This window comes from Eulemur rufifrons, chromosome 7 (assembly GCF_041146395.1).
Source record: "Eulemur rufifrons isolate Redbay chromosome 7, OSU_ERuf_1, whole genome shotgun sequence".
Lineage (NCBI taxonomy): Eukaryota > Metazoa > Chordata > Mammalia > Primates > Lemuridae > Eulemur > Eulemur rufifrons.
Window position 1 is genome coordinate 198,137,894 of NC_090989.1, and position 16,763 is coordinate 198,154,656.

Sequence of the window (16,763 nt, forward strand, 5' to 3'; positions counted from 1 at the left end):
AGGCCCAGCAAGAGGAAGGGACTGGCTTAGGGATCCAGTGGGAGGTAGGGCTGGTTTCTCTTGCTCTCTGTACATACCAGCATCAGGCCCTTTATCCTGGCTCCCCCCTCCCTCCCCCATCCTAATAGGGCCCAGGCACCTCCTCTTCCTTCCTGCTGCCACATCTTCCTCAGGAGCATGAGAGGGTGGTTTCTCCTGAGGGTAGGCCCAGCCACCCCACCCCCTTACCTCTTATTTGGGCCCTAACAGAAGCCACCCAGATTTGAACCATCTCTGCCCCATTCTGAAGACCTGAGGGTCTCACATCCTCAAGATGAGTTCTCAGGTCCCAGATCAAAGGACACTAGCATCACGTTATTGAAGAGCTCTCACTAAACCTATTTTACCACCAGTCAGCCTCCTGGGGTAGCTCCTTGGTCTGGTTGTGAAGAGGAGGTAATTTTCAGGATGGAGGCCTCATCTCTCAATTTGGGGGAGTCAGAAGACTTGCAGCCCAGCCCCCACCCACTCCACAGGTGTGCGCCCCCAGTTCCTTGGACACCCGCCAGGGCCGTTTCCTGCGCCCCAGGCCGAGGCTAGCAGCGCGGGCCTGTGTCACAGCGTCTGAAAATGAGGCCCTGAGGGCTGAGAAGGGAATGCCCGGCACCGCGGGAGACCTCGGCTGGCTGTCCCGCTGGAAAGAGCCAGGCCCCCGCCCCTGACCTCCCCAAAGCACCTCCCTCGAAGGTCTACCCCTGGTTCCCCCCCAATACACACATGTAGTCTCCCCGCCGCCCGACCCCAGAGCAAACCTGCAGATAAACCCTTTTTAGGCGAAAATTGCACACAAACGGCGGCAGGAACCTTCTCGGCTCAGGAATGGCAGTGTTGGCGGCCAGAAAAGAGGTTCACAGAGAACTGGCCTCCTCTCTCTGTCGAGACAACGGAAGCCCCCTCCCTAGGGGGCTGCGGCTAGGCCCAGCAACTCCCACCCAGGGGGCGCAGCCGCCAGGCCCAGTGCCTGGGACCCTCCCCTCTAGGGGCCTCCTGCCGCCGCCGCCTCGAAAATCCCGGAAACCGTCCGCTCTCAGCGGGCGCAGTGGAAAAGGTGACCTAAGCGCCCGGAGCCAGCCGCCCTCCCAGGCGGCCAGGCGGCGAGGGGCTCCGGGAGGCAGGGGTCCTCCGGGCCACCCCGACACTGGGTGGGGACCCTCGGAGCGCGAGACCGCACCCCCTACCGGGGCTCTGCCCCTCAGACTCGGCAGCCCTGGTGGAGACGGCAGGGCGGGACGGGAAGAGGGTCGCATTCTCTTAACTGAACTCCCTAAGCACCCGTGTGCAGGTTCCAGACCCTCCTCGCCTCCAGCCATACCCGCCTCCTGCCCCAGCGCCTCTCAACGGGATTTAGGAGTGGCTCTGCGCGCGCAGAGTCCCGGAGCCATTGTGCAGATGGGGAAGCTGAGTCGCGAAGGGACAGCTGGAGCGAGGTCCAATACGCGGGAGCGTCTGCATTTCCTGGAGGGCCCTGGGCGGAGCTCTCCCCCAGCCCCCGCTCGGCCGAGTCCCGTTTTTTGTCTCCGCGCCCACTTGCATCGGGTCTGTATCTTTCTCCGCAAAACGAAGTTGGGCCCGGGAGTGGACGGGGAGGTTTCCTCCTGAACGGTTAGCTCACCTCTGGGTGCAATCGGCCTGAATAGTCCCCTGTCGGGTCCCCATATCCTCCCCCTAGTTGACGGAGGGGTCTTCGAGCCCTGAGAGATCCAGCTGGCCCAGGCCGCCCTGGCCCAGCCTCGAGGCCTCAGGTCTCCTCTGCAGCCCTGCACACCCACCGCCCAGGGCATGTTCTCTACCCCGGGACGCGTCGCGAGCGCCCGGAGTGGAGCTCGTTCCTCCTCTTTTCTTTTTTTTAAGATTTCGGTTCTGATTCCTCCCAGCCCGGGCCAGGCTGGCAGTTGTGGCGTTGGAGGTGGCACTTGGGCTGGGGGCCCGGCCTCGGTGGCAGATGGGCAGTGTCTGGCAGAGGCCGCCTGGGTCTGAGCCCGAACGCGCCGTCCCGGCAGGCAGCAGCCCGCTCCCTGCTCTCGCTCGCATGCCAGACTGGCGACGTCTGCCTTGCCTTCGAAACAGAAAATCACGGGGCTGTAAAATTACCCCATCCCCACCCTCGCAGGTCACTATCTTTTGGGAACCACCAAGTCTCTTTCTTTTTGGAGAAGCCAGTCTCTGTGACGCTTTCCTTTATGAAAATTTCAAAGTCATGTGTGGGCTTTCGTTTTGAGCTATTTCAAAGCTCTAGGAGCTCGGGGGTCAAATCGTGTTTTGGATGCCAGGGCCTTTAGACAATCCCTCTCTCAAGTTCCACTGCATGGAGAAATTTACAAATTTATTCCTTTGGAATTGGTTATTTTTGTTTTGTAGATTTTGTTGTTGTTTTAGTGTGTGATTTTCTTTGGAGGTGAGTTTAAAAAGATAGATCCATAGGTAGTTAGTAACTAGCTCCTGCGACCCCGCGATGACCCGGTTCTTGGTAGCTGGGGAACGCGGGGCGAAGCTCCAGGACAAGCGCAGATGTCGGCCCCAGCCGCTTTGAGCCCTCAAGGCTTTGGGGTGGTCCCGCCTCCATTTCACACCCACCCACTTTATGCCTGCCGGGGCGGCTTCCGCAGCCACCCTTGCCAGAGGGTCTGAGTTGGGTGGTACGAACCAGAGAACCTGCGGCTCCCAAGGCCACACCCCGGGCCCGGTAGTGGTGGCCCGTTGGGTCCCTGGGCTCGGTTGGGCCATGCGTCGTGTGCGGGAGTTGCCGGCCACAGGCGGTCTGGGGGCCCGCACTGGCTTTCTCCCGCCTGCAAGTGCGGACCCTCCGAACCGGCCCTGAGCGCAGCGCGGCGCCAGGCGGGGGACCAGGTCTGAGTCCCGCGCGGGCGCCCGTGAGCTAGTCCGGGTTCAGAGACGCTCCCACCTTGGGGGAGAGGGAGGGTCCGGGCTCACCGCCCCGGGGGCCCTACTGGGCCCGGTCCAGGCAGGTGTCAGGCCGCCGGCTCGCTCCCTGTATGGCTCTGGCAGAGCATCGGCCGCGCCCGCCGCCGCCCTCGCGAAGCCGCCGACCTGCCTCCGCCGAGGCTCCAGGACGCGGCAGACGAAGACAGGCCCAGCCGCCCACTGAAGCGGCTCGCGCTTTTCTTTTTCCTTTTTCTTGCCTCTCTTCGTGTCCTCCGTCAATTTCCCCCTCCTCTTTCTTTTGTTTTTGAAGCCCTCCCCTCCTCCCCCTGCTTTTCCTCTTGCTCACTTGCTCTCGCTCTTGTTCTCCTTCCCTTCTCCCCTCCTTCTCTCCCTTTCAGTTTCTACCAAGCCACACTTTCATCTTTCTACTAAGGGAAGGGGCCTTCGCGCTCACGGGGTGCCCACCAGGTGCCCAAAGCTCTGCAGATCTAATACTTTAGTAAGCACGGAGCCCTTGGAGGGTTCTGCAGCCTCTGTGCGCGAGCCAGGAGCCAGCCCTGGGGTTGAGGGGAGGGTCCCGGCCCTCCACCTTTAGCTAGGTGAGTTGCACCGCAACATCTCCTGCAAAATGTCTTCCAGCTGCAAGAAGGCCAGATTATACTGCCCACGTGCCAGCAGGGACTTGCATCGGTCCTTCCCAACACAGGACTGTGCTGTGGCTACCAGTCCTGTTTCCCACACCTCGCCCCCGCCACCGGGTCCTGAGGGGAAGCCGCAGGCCAGGCACTGACCTCTCCTGCCCACTTCCCATAGGTTGCCTGCAGGCCCTTGGGAAGGGACAGAACAGTGGGCATGGTGCTCATTTTGCTGGCAAAGATTCTGGGGCCTAGAGGGGACAGAGAGTGGCCACAAGTCACACCACCCCTTAGAGACTAGGCCAGAACCCGGATTCTAGGCTGGCCTTCCTGCCTCCTGCTGGTCTGAGATGACTGGAGATGACAGAGAGGATGGGAACAGGAGCTGGTACCACCTCCACAGGCACTAGGGTTTCCAGGGTCCCCCTCCCCATGTCATACTTGTACTTCCTGTCTTGTTCCTGTCCCTTGGTGCCAGGAACAGCCTCACAAGCCTGGTTCCCAAACGCCCAAATGCCATGCAGAGCCCACAAGAGAACTTGAGATGAGCCCAGGGCCCCAGCTTCCAGAACTTTTCCTGCTACTGCCCGTCAGCAAGCCCATTTCCTGTCCAAGCCTCAGTTTCCCAAAATGAAAAAACAGAGGAGGGTTTTTAGACAAGTCCTTCCCCCCCTCCCCGACAGTTTTAACAGCCTATGTCATAGGTTGAAATTTTTTTTCTTTAAAGGGCCAGATAAATATTTTAGGTTTTGCAAGTCATATAGCCCTGTTGCAGTGACATGGTTCTGGCATTGCAGTGAGTGTGAAAGTAGCCATAGATAATATTAATACATACATGAATAAGTGTGTATATCTTCCAACCAAACTCTATTTATGGACACTAGAATTTGAATTAGATATAATTTTCACACTTTACAAAATATTATTCTTATTTTGATTTTTTTCAACCACTTAGAAATGTAAAAATCATTCTCAGTTTATTGGCCACACAAAAACAGGCAATGGGCCATAGTTTGCCAATTCCTGGTCTAGGTTCAATTCTTCTGATTGAACAAATAAATGCACTTCCATGTCAGAAGTGTTACTTTATCTTAAAAACTTTTTTTTTTTTTAATTTTTTTTCCAAGAAAACATCCATGAGTTTAATAGTATTTGGGACTTGGAAACACAGAATCACCCAGTTCATTTTCTAGTCCCATGTCTGAATTCTCAACAGTTTAAACTTTTCTTGCTATTAATATACCCAGACACTGGATTGTACAATGTGTGATCATTATCTCCATCCTCACAATAGTCTTTGGAGTAGAGATAGTTCCTTCCAGGTCCTTGCACACCCCTGGTGACGGGGCACTTCTCCCTCCGGTGGCTACCTACCTAACAGACTTCTGAGAGCCCAGTGACCTGGGCTGGCAATCCCTTGAGGGCGACGGCCACTGTCAGTGAGAGCGTTCCCTCCCAGACATCGGTTCCCATTTCCTCCCAATTCCATCTAAATCCTCTCCAGCTGTTGAAATGTGGGTGGACAGGGGGCTGTTGCCCTGACTTTCTGGGAGTTTCCCAAGCCCCGAGCCTTTGCAGCTGCCAAGTGACAAGGAATAGGCAAAGGAAAAGAATATGACAGAAAAATAGCTATTATAAATGTTTGCTTGCTAACAGCGTTTCCAGGAAATCTTGCTCTTGTGGAGGCCTCATCGCCCCGCCCCCGCTTCTTCCGTGGTTCTTGCGCCCTCTGCTGGTCACATTGAGTCTTAACCGGGCTCACTAGGAGCCGCCGTTCCTCTTCAAAAGGAAAACAAGACTGCATGATCTCACTTAGATGTGGCCTCTAAAAAACATCAGCCTCACAGAACAGAGTGGAATGGTGGTTACCAGGGCCTGTGGGGTGGGAGAAATAGGAAGATGTTGATCAAAGAGTACAAACTTTCAGTTAAAAGTTCTGCAAATCTATAGCACGGTGACTATAGTTAGTAATCATGTATTATGTGCATGAAATGTGCTAAGAAAGATCTTCAGCGTTCTCACCACAAAAACTGGTACCTACGTGAGGTGATAGATATGTTAATTAGCTTGACTGTGGTGATCATTTCGCAATGTATTCACATACCAAAACACCACATTGCATAGCCTGAATACATTCAATTTTTGTTAATTATACCTCAATATAGCTGGGGAACAATTTTTTTAAAAAAGAGCACTTTCTTTGCCTCTGTGTGTGCCAGACACCTTGCTGATGGATGCTGAGGGTACAAAGAAAAAGGCATTTTCTTCTGCCCTTAAGGAGTACATTTTAACCAGGCGGAGAGGTACACAGCTGAGAGCAGAGGCAGCACGCAGAAAGCAGCGGACACCGCGGGAGCGTGGCCCGTGCCGGGCCCTGCCCCAGGGACGAGGAGCTTCCAGGCGCTCCCACAGCGAGCGGCAGCTCCCACGGTGGGGTCTTCATGTTTTCATCAGCAGGCTGGCCGGCACAGGTGGTTTCTCTATGTCCGGATACTTTTAGAGCCCCGCCGCACCTGACCTTCAGGGACGTAAGAGGCCTAGCTCCAATCCCCTGAGCTTTTTCCTAAGGCCCTGGGGAGTTTTCTGGGCCTGCTGCTGAGAAGGGGCTTCTCTCAGTACAGTTATGGGATCCAGTACACACTCCCCAACCTGGAAGAGCCCTAGTCACCCCTCTGAGGAGCATGTCCTCTGTGCAAGGCCTTGTGCCATCCCCTTACATTATCTCATTTAATCTCACGACTTTCACTCCAGGAGGGTGGCATTTTTGCTAAGCAAGGAAACTGAGGCACAGAGGGCAGAGTTGGGATTTGAACCAACACTCCCTCCATAGCACCACAGTGGCCCTTTTGGTGTCCTCCACCTTCTGACTTAATGCCCACTTTCCCTCCAGCCCTGATTGCTGCTGAGACTCAGACTCACGGCTCCAGCTGCCCAAAGGTCACCACAGTTGGGTGTCCACAGGCACACCATGCTCACCATGTCCAGATCTGGACCCATCGCCCCACTCTGAGTGTAGAAGACAGGCTGGAGTGGCCATCCCCTGCAGACACCCCCCGCTGACCAGCCCCTTCCTATCCAGGCACAGGCAGCAGGCAGGGCAGCTCCACTCAGAGGGCTCAAGTCTGGTTCAGGACCCCCAGGGTATTGGGCCACTACCGCAGGCCAGCCCCTGTGCTGGCCCCAACCCCATCCCATCCTGGCTCAGTCTAGGAGAGCAGGACTGCCATTTATAAACTGTATAACTCCCAGGATGTCATTGACTTTGCTGGGAATGGCACTTCCTGATTGTACAGTGTACAACCCACACGACTGTGCCCACAGCAGTTCTGCCAATCATTTGTTTCCTTTTGTTCTCATAGAACCAAATGGAGTTGAAAAGACTATTACTGTTCAAAGTTTTCTCAAATTCTGTGTGCCCCTTTTCCAGATGAGAAGTGACCTGTTGAAACAAGGGAAGAAAATATGTTCTATCTGTACACTTCCTGTTAAAAAACCCACTTAAGAAATCTACTAGCTTGCCATTTTATGTTTCCGATACAGATCAGAGCAAAATTTATGCCTCAAAGTGTTCATGCCCTGCATAGCCCATCCTTTTGTATGTGGGACCTACCAGTGTGCTAGGATAGTGCCACTCTGATGGCGTTTCTGACGTGGCAAAAGGGATTTTGCAAATGTAATTGGGCCCCTAACTGGCTGACTTTGAATTGATCAAAAGGGAGATTATCCTGGGCCTGATCTAAGTGGGACAAGCTGTCTAAGAGGGACCAGGGTCCTCCCTGAGGTCAGAGAAGTTCTGCTGGCCTTGAAGAAGTTGGCTGGCTGCATGTTGTGAGAGGCTCATGGAGAGGCCCCATGACCAGGACCTGAAAGCAAGGAGGTCAGTTCAGCGGACTGCCCGAGTGAGCTCAGAAGTGGATGCTTTCTAAGTGGAGCTCTGGGTGAGACCACAGCCTAGAAGGCACCTTGACTGTTGCCTTATGCAACCCTGGACAGAGGACCCACCTAAGCCATGCCCAGACTCCTGACCCAGGCTGTGAGATAATAATGGTGTTTGGATGGGCAACAGCTGGCACAACTTCCTCACTTACTGATAGGAAACTGAGGCCAGAGAGGGGAGGGACTGGCTTCAGCCACACAGGTAGTGTCAGAATTGGGACGACGTGTCCATCAAGACAGGCTACCTCAACATAGACCTCCGACACCTGGAGGCTTGCAGGGCCAAGGTTGTACTCGACCCCACTGCTTGCCCATCGTTAGAGCAGGAGCCGGGCTCCACCTCTCCTCCCTCAGCACCCGGCCCTCGGAGAGGCTCCCCTCATGGATTCGGCACATATTTAGGGCAACTTACTGTCAGTCGGACCCTGCAACTCAGCCACAGCCTGGCACTTTCTCCAGCCAACTCTTCCGGTGGAAAGTAGAATAGAACTCCCCAGGGAAGGAGGTGTTTATTTATTTTTGTATATTTTAAAATCTCTGCCACTAGGCCTTTCAGTTCCTTGAGAACAAGATCCACTAATCCCTACATCCATCCCAGTACTGAGAAATTCCTAGGAAGATAGGGACAAGTTCTGATTTTTAAAAATGCTGAAAGGGGGCGTTCTAGAACAAGACCATCACTGCCTGGTTAGTTTCCCATGGCTGCTGTGAGAAAACACCACAGACTGGCTGGCTTAGAACAGCTGACATTCATTCTCTCACAGTTCTGGAGGCCAGAAGTCCAAGATCAAGGTGTAGCAGGCAACGCTGTCTCTGAAGTCTCTAGGGGAGGATCCTTCCTTGTCTCTTTCAGCTTCTGGTGGTGGTCAACAGTCCTTGGCATTCCTTGGCTTGTGGCCACTTCATGCCAATCTCTGCCTCCAGTGTCCCTCACTTTCTTCCCCTTGTGTCTGTGTCTCCAAATCTCCCTCTCCTTGTAAGGACACCAGTCATTGTATTAGAGTCCACCCTAATCAAGCCTGACCTCCTCTTAACTAGTTACATTTACAAAGACTGTATTTCTACATAAGACCACATTCATAGGTTCTGGGAGTTAGGACTTCAATATATCTTTTTTGAGGGACATGATTCATCCTATAACACTGTCCATATGGCATCTTTATACAAATTAGATAAAAACTCACTGTCCTGCAGGTAGGCACAGCTGGGTTTGAACACCCCTGCTTACCCCTCGTCCTCCTGAGCCAGGCATCCTTGTGCAGTGAACAGCCCACACAACTGTAAGCAGCTGCCCTGTCTTGGAACCTTTCCATTCATAAGCTTAACATTTATCCCAGGTGAAAAGTCCAGGCTGGAATTTCAACTCAAACCTGGGCTGGCAGTTTTGCAAAACCCAGGGGAAGGGCACCCCAAGGGTGGGGATGAGGCAGGGTCTGCAGCAGGGAGGCCATTAGGGGTACATTATCTGCAGAGAATTTAGTCAGCAAAACTGACTAAAAGTTGGTCTGCTTTTTATTATCACCATGCACCCATTATTCTAAACACTGTCAGTCATGAAACATTCCCACCCCCAGATCTTCGTTGGTTTAAATTCTCAACAACTGCTACAGTTACCTATGGGTTTCACACATGTATGCGAGCTTCAAATGAGCACGTGTTCATTGCTTATCTGTTCAGCACTGTGTACACAGGGGTGACTCAGAGCACTCTGAGGCACATGGCTGGGGCTGGACCCGTCATACGTGCTGGTCCTGAGGCTAAGTGTGTGAGGTTTTGGAATCACTGGCCATCATGGCAGGTGCAGGTGTTTCCTGCTCCAGCCCCTGGCCGAGGGCTACCTGCTCTCAGGACAAGGGTCCCGAGTCAGTTCTGAGGGCAAGGTGATTGCAGGGGTAGAGACAGACCTCGAGCTGCTTCCAATCTGCTCTTGTCTGTGTGAGACCATCAGGAGCTTTTGTTTGTGTTTAAATGTTACTACAGTGAAACCAAGAGTGAAATATAAAGTGTTTGGTTTCTTGAATGCTGTGGTGGTTACACGAATCTACATGTGACGAAATGGCATAGAGCAACACACAGTGCTGATGCCAACCTCCTGCTTTCGATTCTGATTAACTGCAGCTACTTAACTCAAGATGTCCTGACGGGGTGGGAGGAGAAGGGTACATGGGACCTCTCTCCACCACCTTTGTAATTTCCTGTGAATCTATATTTCTTCAAAATTAAAAGGTTTAAAAAACAATGGACAAGAATAATCCCCCAAAATAAACTGAAATAGTGCAAATTACAAGATATAATAGTTTTGTTTGCAAGTACAAATTTATTTTGCACATGAAATGTTTTACTAAATTTGAAATCTTTGAAATTGAAGTTTATGATTCTTTTAAAATGATACTGCTTATTGAAGTTTTATTTGTTATTAAACCATAATAGACCAATATATAGGTTGAAGTTTTCCCCCCTTTAAAAAGTACATGACTATTAATATAAATTAAAAGTACCAATCCATTAGCCTCTTTTGTATTTGTTCTCTAATAATTTTATTTACTTATTTTACTGATATGGAGTTAATAAAAGTTTACTGAGTTCATTTCTTGCTGTTATTGATCATGATTGTTATTCGTGTCATTTCATGATTATTCTTGAACTCATTTTGCTGTGTCCTGAAGGGAGGGTGGATATTGATCCACTCAAGCTGTCCGATGTGCCAGGTACAACACTGGCCACAATTAACCCTGCTAACCAGAATAATCTCTGGCACCAGGGTCTGAGCCTGGTTCTGCCCAGGACACTTCCCTGAGTGGTAAAAACATGGGGGCCCCTCGTGGCCGAGGGTCATCAGGAAAAGAGTCGCTCTGCATTTCATTCTTAGAAAGGAAACACGTTCTAGAAAGCATTACCCCCTAAAGAAGAAAATTGAACAGTCCTCGTGCGTGAAGTGGTAACTTTGTTTTTTTAATTTATATTTACTTATTTATTTTTGAGACAGGGTCTCACTCTGTCACCCAAGCTAGAGTGCAGTGGCACGATCACAGCTCACTGCAACCTCAACTCCTGGGCTCAAGTGATCCTCCTGCCTCAGCCTCCCAAGTAGCTGAGACTACAGGCTCATGCCATCACAACCAGCTATTGTTTTTATTTTTGTAGAGACAGGGTCTGGCTATGTTGCTCAGGCTGGTCTCTAACTCCTGGCCTCAAGTGATCCTCCTGCCTCGGCCTCCCAAAGTGCTCGGATTACAGACATGAGCCACTAGACACAGCCTAAAGAGGTAACTTTAGATGATTTGGGACCCATAACATGTGGGAGAAGCCACTTGGGCCAGAACCACCAGGCCTGGGCCAGGCCGGCCGGCAGGAACCCTGGGAGCAGCCCTGGACACAACAGCTGGTGCTTGGCACATGCTGTTCCCTCTGTGGGCCCATGCTCCTTGTTTCCCTGCACTGACATTACTGCAGATACATGTCGCTGGTCTCATTCCACATATGACAAAGTCAGGGCCACACAAGCCCTAGAGCCGTGGATGCCCTTTTGAGGCTTTGTGGCCTTAGGAAAGCCACTCATGGCTGGGCCTCGGTTTCCCCATCTGTCACAGGAAGGCTGGGTTCATCGGTTTTCAAGGTCCCTGCTAGCTCTGACATTATTTTCAGCCTGGCTCTCATTGATTGAGCACCTATTTGTTCAGGCAGTTACTCAATCCATGAGCTCACTTATCCCACAACCATCCCAGGAGGGGGCATTATTACTCCCCGTGACAGATGAGGGAACTTACCCAACTAAGAGAGGTCAGATAATTTGCCTGGCTCACTCTGCAGCCTGTGGCAGGGCTGGGGCTCCAATCGGAGTATGTGTTCAGAACCCCTCTAATGACCAGTCTACCCTGCCTCTACTGGGGCGGTCTCTGCCCCAATCTCCGGGGGTGGGGTCATGGCCAGCAGGAGTGCCTGGGACACAGGTGGAGCTCAGGGGGCTGTAGGCCCAGCCCTGGGAGGTTCTGGGCCCCCAGGTGCATCGCCTGGCTCTGCCCATCAAGGCTTAAGGCCTGACGACAAGGCAGAGCCCAGGTGAAGGCGGGACTGAGCCCGGGAAGGCAGGAGGTGAGGAGGGACACAGGAAAATTAGGCCTCGAGAAAGGAGTGATGAAATGAAAAGAACAATGCCATCTGCAGAGCTTCAGGCTGGCTCTGCCACCTGCGGGTGTGTGACTTCCTGGGCTCTGGTTTCCCTGCCTGTAAAATGAAGTTGTAGTAAGGCCAAACTGAGAGAGTGGAAGGGCTTTCAAAACGGCTCAGAACTACATGAGTTTAAGGGGTCCGCTGTGGATGCATGTGGGCCAAGCTCCAGGCCGCTCTGCAGGTGGCGGCCACACCTCCTAGCTTGGAGGGCGGGGCTCAGACGTGGCAGCTACAGAGGACTGGGTCGGGTGGGAGTTACAGGAGCGAGCTCAGATCAATAGGAGAAAGAACTTTCTAACAGTCGTGTCTGCCGATGAAATGGAACGCCTCGGTGGTGCTGAGCTCCCTGTCACCGCCGCGCGGCTGCCAGCAAGTTGTAGGGGCAGGAGGACTGGCCAAGACCTGCGGGTCTCCACAGTGGCACCTTAGCAGTATGTTTCTCCAGTCTTGCAAGGTGCCCCAAATAATTCGTTCTTCGTGATTTGTGAATTATTTATATTGATATAATTAAGCTTATAATTTATATTTTAATATGGATGAGTGAAACTCCAGGGTTGTGCCTGTGTGTACACCATCTTCAACCGCTTGCCTTCCAATATGCTTTCTTGAGCAGGGAGAAGGGTGGGGTGACCCCTGGGGCGCTCACAGGAGCGGTCCCACTGCGAGCTTCACCTGGCCATGTGCTCAACAAAAACCATGACTCCAAGGCGACCTTACACGTTCCTTCCATCTGGAGATGCCAAACCCCGATCCCACACTGAGCTTTTCACAGCACCACAGCCTGGGGCGGGGCCTCCCCAGCAGCGCCGGCCCCAGGCCCCGTAAGTTTCGGGCACTTGATAGTCCTGGGGGGGCCCCAGGGAGGCCCCGTGCCCCCTCCTCACTGGGTGTCTCACCACTCTGGGGTTGGTGTCCTTCCGCAAATGTCTGACCCTGGGCCCAGGATCCCGCTTCCTTCCTCAGCCCGTTCTCCCGTTTCCTGGGCAGTGTCTTCCCCTCCTGTGTCTGATCCTACACCCCATGTTCAGTCAGCGGTTTCGAAAATGACCTATTTATAATGGTTAGAGTATGGCCAGTTGCTTTAACAAATAAACCTCAAGAGTCCTATGGCTTAACCCAATAGCCACTTATGTTTCATTTACATCTCGTCTGACTCGGATGCTGCCGGAGGGTGTTTCGGCAAGCAGGGACTTGGGGATCCAGGCCTCTTACGACCCACAGCTCCCCCATCTTCTGGGGCCTCGGAGTCCCCTGTGTCTAGGTGGTGGGAGGCTGTGACGGCTGAATCGTGTTCCCCCCAAATTCATACTGAAGCCCTAACTCCAAGTACCTCAGAATGTGACTGCCTTTGGAGAAAGGGCCTTTACAGAGGCGGCTGCCATAAAATGAGGCCCTTAGGGTGAGCCCTAATCCAAAATGACTGGCGTCCTTCTCAGAAAAGGAGATGAGGACACTGACAGGCACAGAGGGACGGCCACGTGAGGACACAGGGAGAAGATGCCATCTGCAAGCCTAGGAGAGAGGCCTCAGGAGAAACCAACCCTGCGGACACTTTGATCGCAGACTTCTGGCCTTCAGACTGTGAGAGAATAACTGTCTGTCGTTTAAGCCGCACGGCCTGTGGCACCTGTTCCGGCAGCCACAGTAAACTGACATTGCGGGTGGGGAACATGGAGTGAGCGCCACTCCTCCCCGAGGGGACGCACCTCACTTCTGCTCACATTCCACGGTCCACATTCAGTCACAGGGACAAGCAGGGACTCACGGGGGCTGGCAGCTGCTTCCCAGCAACTCACACTGTGGCAAGGGAAGCCCAATGTTGGGGGACAACTGTCCTTGTCTGCCACGCAACTTCGCTCCAGGGTGATGGGATCTCAGGTGTGACCTGTGTCAGGTGAGTCAGAGGCAGATCAGGAGCTGAGAATGTTATCATCACTTCCTGACGCCTTCTCTACTCACCTCTTGCAGCTGGACAGAGGTATGGAACAATCAGACACCTAGAGTGGGCGGCATTCTCTGTGGCAACTGGCCCTGTTTCTTCCACAAGTCACTGGTATGGAAAAGGGGTGCACTATTTTAGACTAAAAGACCTCACAGAAATAACAGCTAAATACGATTCATGGTCCCTGACTGGAGCCTGGCTTTAGCAGATCGGCTAAAAAAGAGGAGCTCTGAGGGGATCTGAAAGTGGCCCAGTGTGCTGGGTGCTGCCTGCCCATGGGAGCACTCTGCTCCTCCTTCCCACTCTGTGAGGGGCTGTCCTCAGTACGACACGTCAGCAGGCACGCTCTCTGGCCAGTTGGTATTTTCCAAACATTCGCCTCTCCTTCTCATGACTGGAGTCTACATGTCTACCTAGTCCCGTGTGGAAAGATCATACTTCTGGCCCTGCTGACAGCTGGCTTGGTCATGTGACTTGCTTTGAACCTTAAGCCCCTCGGGGTGGGACGTGGCGTGTCCCGGACAGGAGGGCTGCTCCAACCCACAGCCAGCGTGGAACCCCGAGCAAGAATAGAGGAGGCTGCTGGGAGCCACTGAGACGCTGGGATTGGTCACCACAGTTCAACCTTGGTTAGCAAAATCCTCATTTCCAGCAGGTTTGGCCAATGGGGACACACCAGAGGAGGGCAGTCACAGGGAGAGGGGGAGGATGGGGATTTATTCCCTCTCCTCGCAAGTGCTCACGTGAGTTTTGTGCCTCCACCAAAGGCCAGAGGCTGGCTGGCTCCAGCAAGCTACTTCTCTGGGTTCCAGACGGCTTTCTCTCCTGCCCTACGGGCACAGAGCTGTGACTGACAGCTGTTTCCCTAATGGTCCATCCTTGTCACTTGTCCTTTACTGTCTCTCACTGACTGCACAGCTCAAGCAGACCACCTGCTTCCCACCAGACACAATGGAAAGAAGTGGGTATTAATGCTCTTAAGATTTTATGGCTAATTTTCTTTGGTGTGATAATGGGGGATACATTTAAGGGTGGAAGTTTTCTTTCTTTCTTTCTTTTTTTTTTTTTTTTAGAGATGGAGTCATGCTCTGTTGCCCTGGCTAGAGTGCAGTGGTATGATCACAGCTCATTATAACTGCTGGCTCCTGGGCTCAAACCATCCTCCCACCTCAGCCTCCTGACTAGTAGCTAGGACTTTAGGCATGCACCACCATGCCCAGCTAATTTTTTTTTTTTTTTTTTAGTAGAGATGGGGTCTTGCTGTGTTGCTCAGGTTGGTCTCAAACTCCGGCCTCAAGTGATCCTCCCAAAGTGCTAGGATTACAGGCATGAGCCACTGCACCTGGCCAAGGGTGAAAGGTTTCAATGTCTATAATTGATTATACTTTAAAATAGCTCTGCTAAAGTAGCTCTGCTTTAAAATAGATAAAAAGACAAAGCCAACTATTAACAATTGTTGAACCTAGGTAGATATGAATACTCATGGTACTACTCTTTTCACTTTTCTGTTTGAAAATTTCCATAATAAAAAGCAAAAAGAACAGAAGGTGTCCCAGTCTTACCAAAGAATGAGCTGAGGTTTCCTAAATATGTCATGCTCTTTCCTTCCCTCCTCTGAACTTTTGGTCACACTGTTCCCTGGGCCAGAGCAATGCCCATCCCACACGTTTTCACTTGGAAAATTCTTCCTGAGCCTTCCAGGATGTACCTGTCTCAAGCTGCTCCCACATGCCCTGGGCCAACCCAGGCAGAAGGCTTTCCATGCTCCAGAGGACTCTGCTTTATCACAGGGCTCCTCTGCCTGACGGATGCCGAATGGTGCACACCACAAGCCTGAGCAACACTGCTTTAAGGCTTCTCCAGATCCCAGTATTTATGACATTGTTCCTGACAGCATCCACCCAGCTCAGCCCCCTCCTGGTCCTGAGCCCACTGTCCCTGCCTCTCCTCCTCACCCTGCCCTGAAAGACATACTCCTCTGGGAATCATTCATTCCTTCGCTCCTGCTCTCACGGATTCATCTGCAGGCACTGGGACACACAAGTAAGCCAGCAGGGTGGGGCCACCCCCACACCCAGGGTGGACAGTTGGTCAGAAAGACACATCGAATCACCAGCCACCTAAATGATCACTTGGCGTCGGCCACAGTGAGTGTCACCATGGGAGATCACCTCATGTGGCTGCAAGGCCAGCCCAGGCTAGGAGAAGTCCTCCTTGCGAGAACCCCCAAGATGCTGTTTAGACATGTGAATTTCTAGACCTTCTGACTCAGAACCTCTCGAGAGTCTATTTCCCACAAGCAGCCGGAGTGATGTTTATAATCAGACAAGTGTGGATAGCACTGGCCTCAAGGAATAGGGAGGAGTGTCCCACGAGTGAGGTGTCGGGGCAAGGGCTCAGGACGGCCCAGCCCCCGCCCACCATGCATGTGACCCACAGCCTGATGGAGGCCGTCTGGTGGTGGTACTGAGGGCAGGTGGGTGCAGCAGGCATGGGGACGCCCCCAATGCCAGGCCCAGTGCAAAGTGGTGTGACAGACGGTAGAACTCAGCCTCGTGAGGTTCAGTCCCTTGACTGGGGCCCCCAGCTCACTGGTGTCAGAGCTGAAAAGGGATGACCACTTATCAAGTGCTTACTGGGCATCCCAATGACCCCCAGGGTGCTCCTCCTGGCTACTCCCCTCTTGGTCACATCGTCCTCCTCCTGGCCCCCACGCTCGCTCTACTGTCAGGGCCTACCCTTCCCACCACTCCTGCAGCCCCCACAGGCACCCACTTACCCTCATCTCCACTCTGCTCCTCCACCCCATTTCCCACCCTAAATCCTGACCCGGATCCTGTTGCTCCAAATTAGAAAGCCTCCTGTAGCTTCCAAACACGGTCCGGCTGGCTGCGGGCGGGCCTGCCTGCCTCCCCTGCTGCACCTGTCCTGGGGCTCCAGCCACCCAGGCCCTTCTATCCCTTGAGTCGGCAGCTCTTTCCCTCCCTGAGGGCTGCATTTCTCCCTTGGCTGGGCCAGTGGGGCTCAGCTGGAACATGAGCTCCTCAGGCCAGCCTTCCCGGTCCCCAATCCTAAGGGATGGAGTCTCTTCCCCACTCTTATTCCTGCACAGCATAAACCATGACCTGCATGTGCATGTTTCTATGAGCGCTACTTGT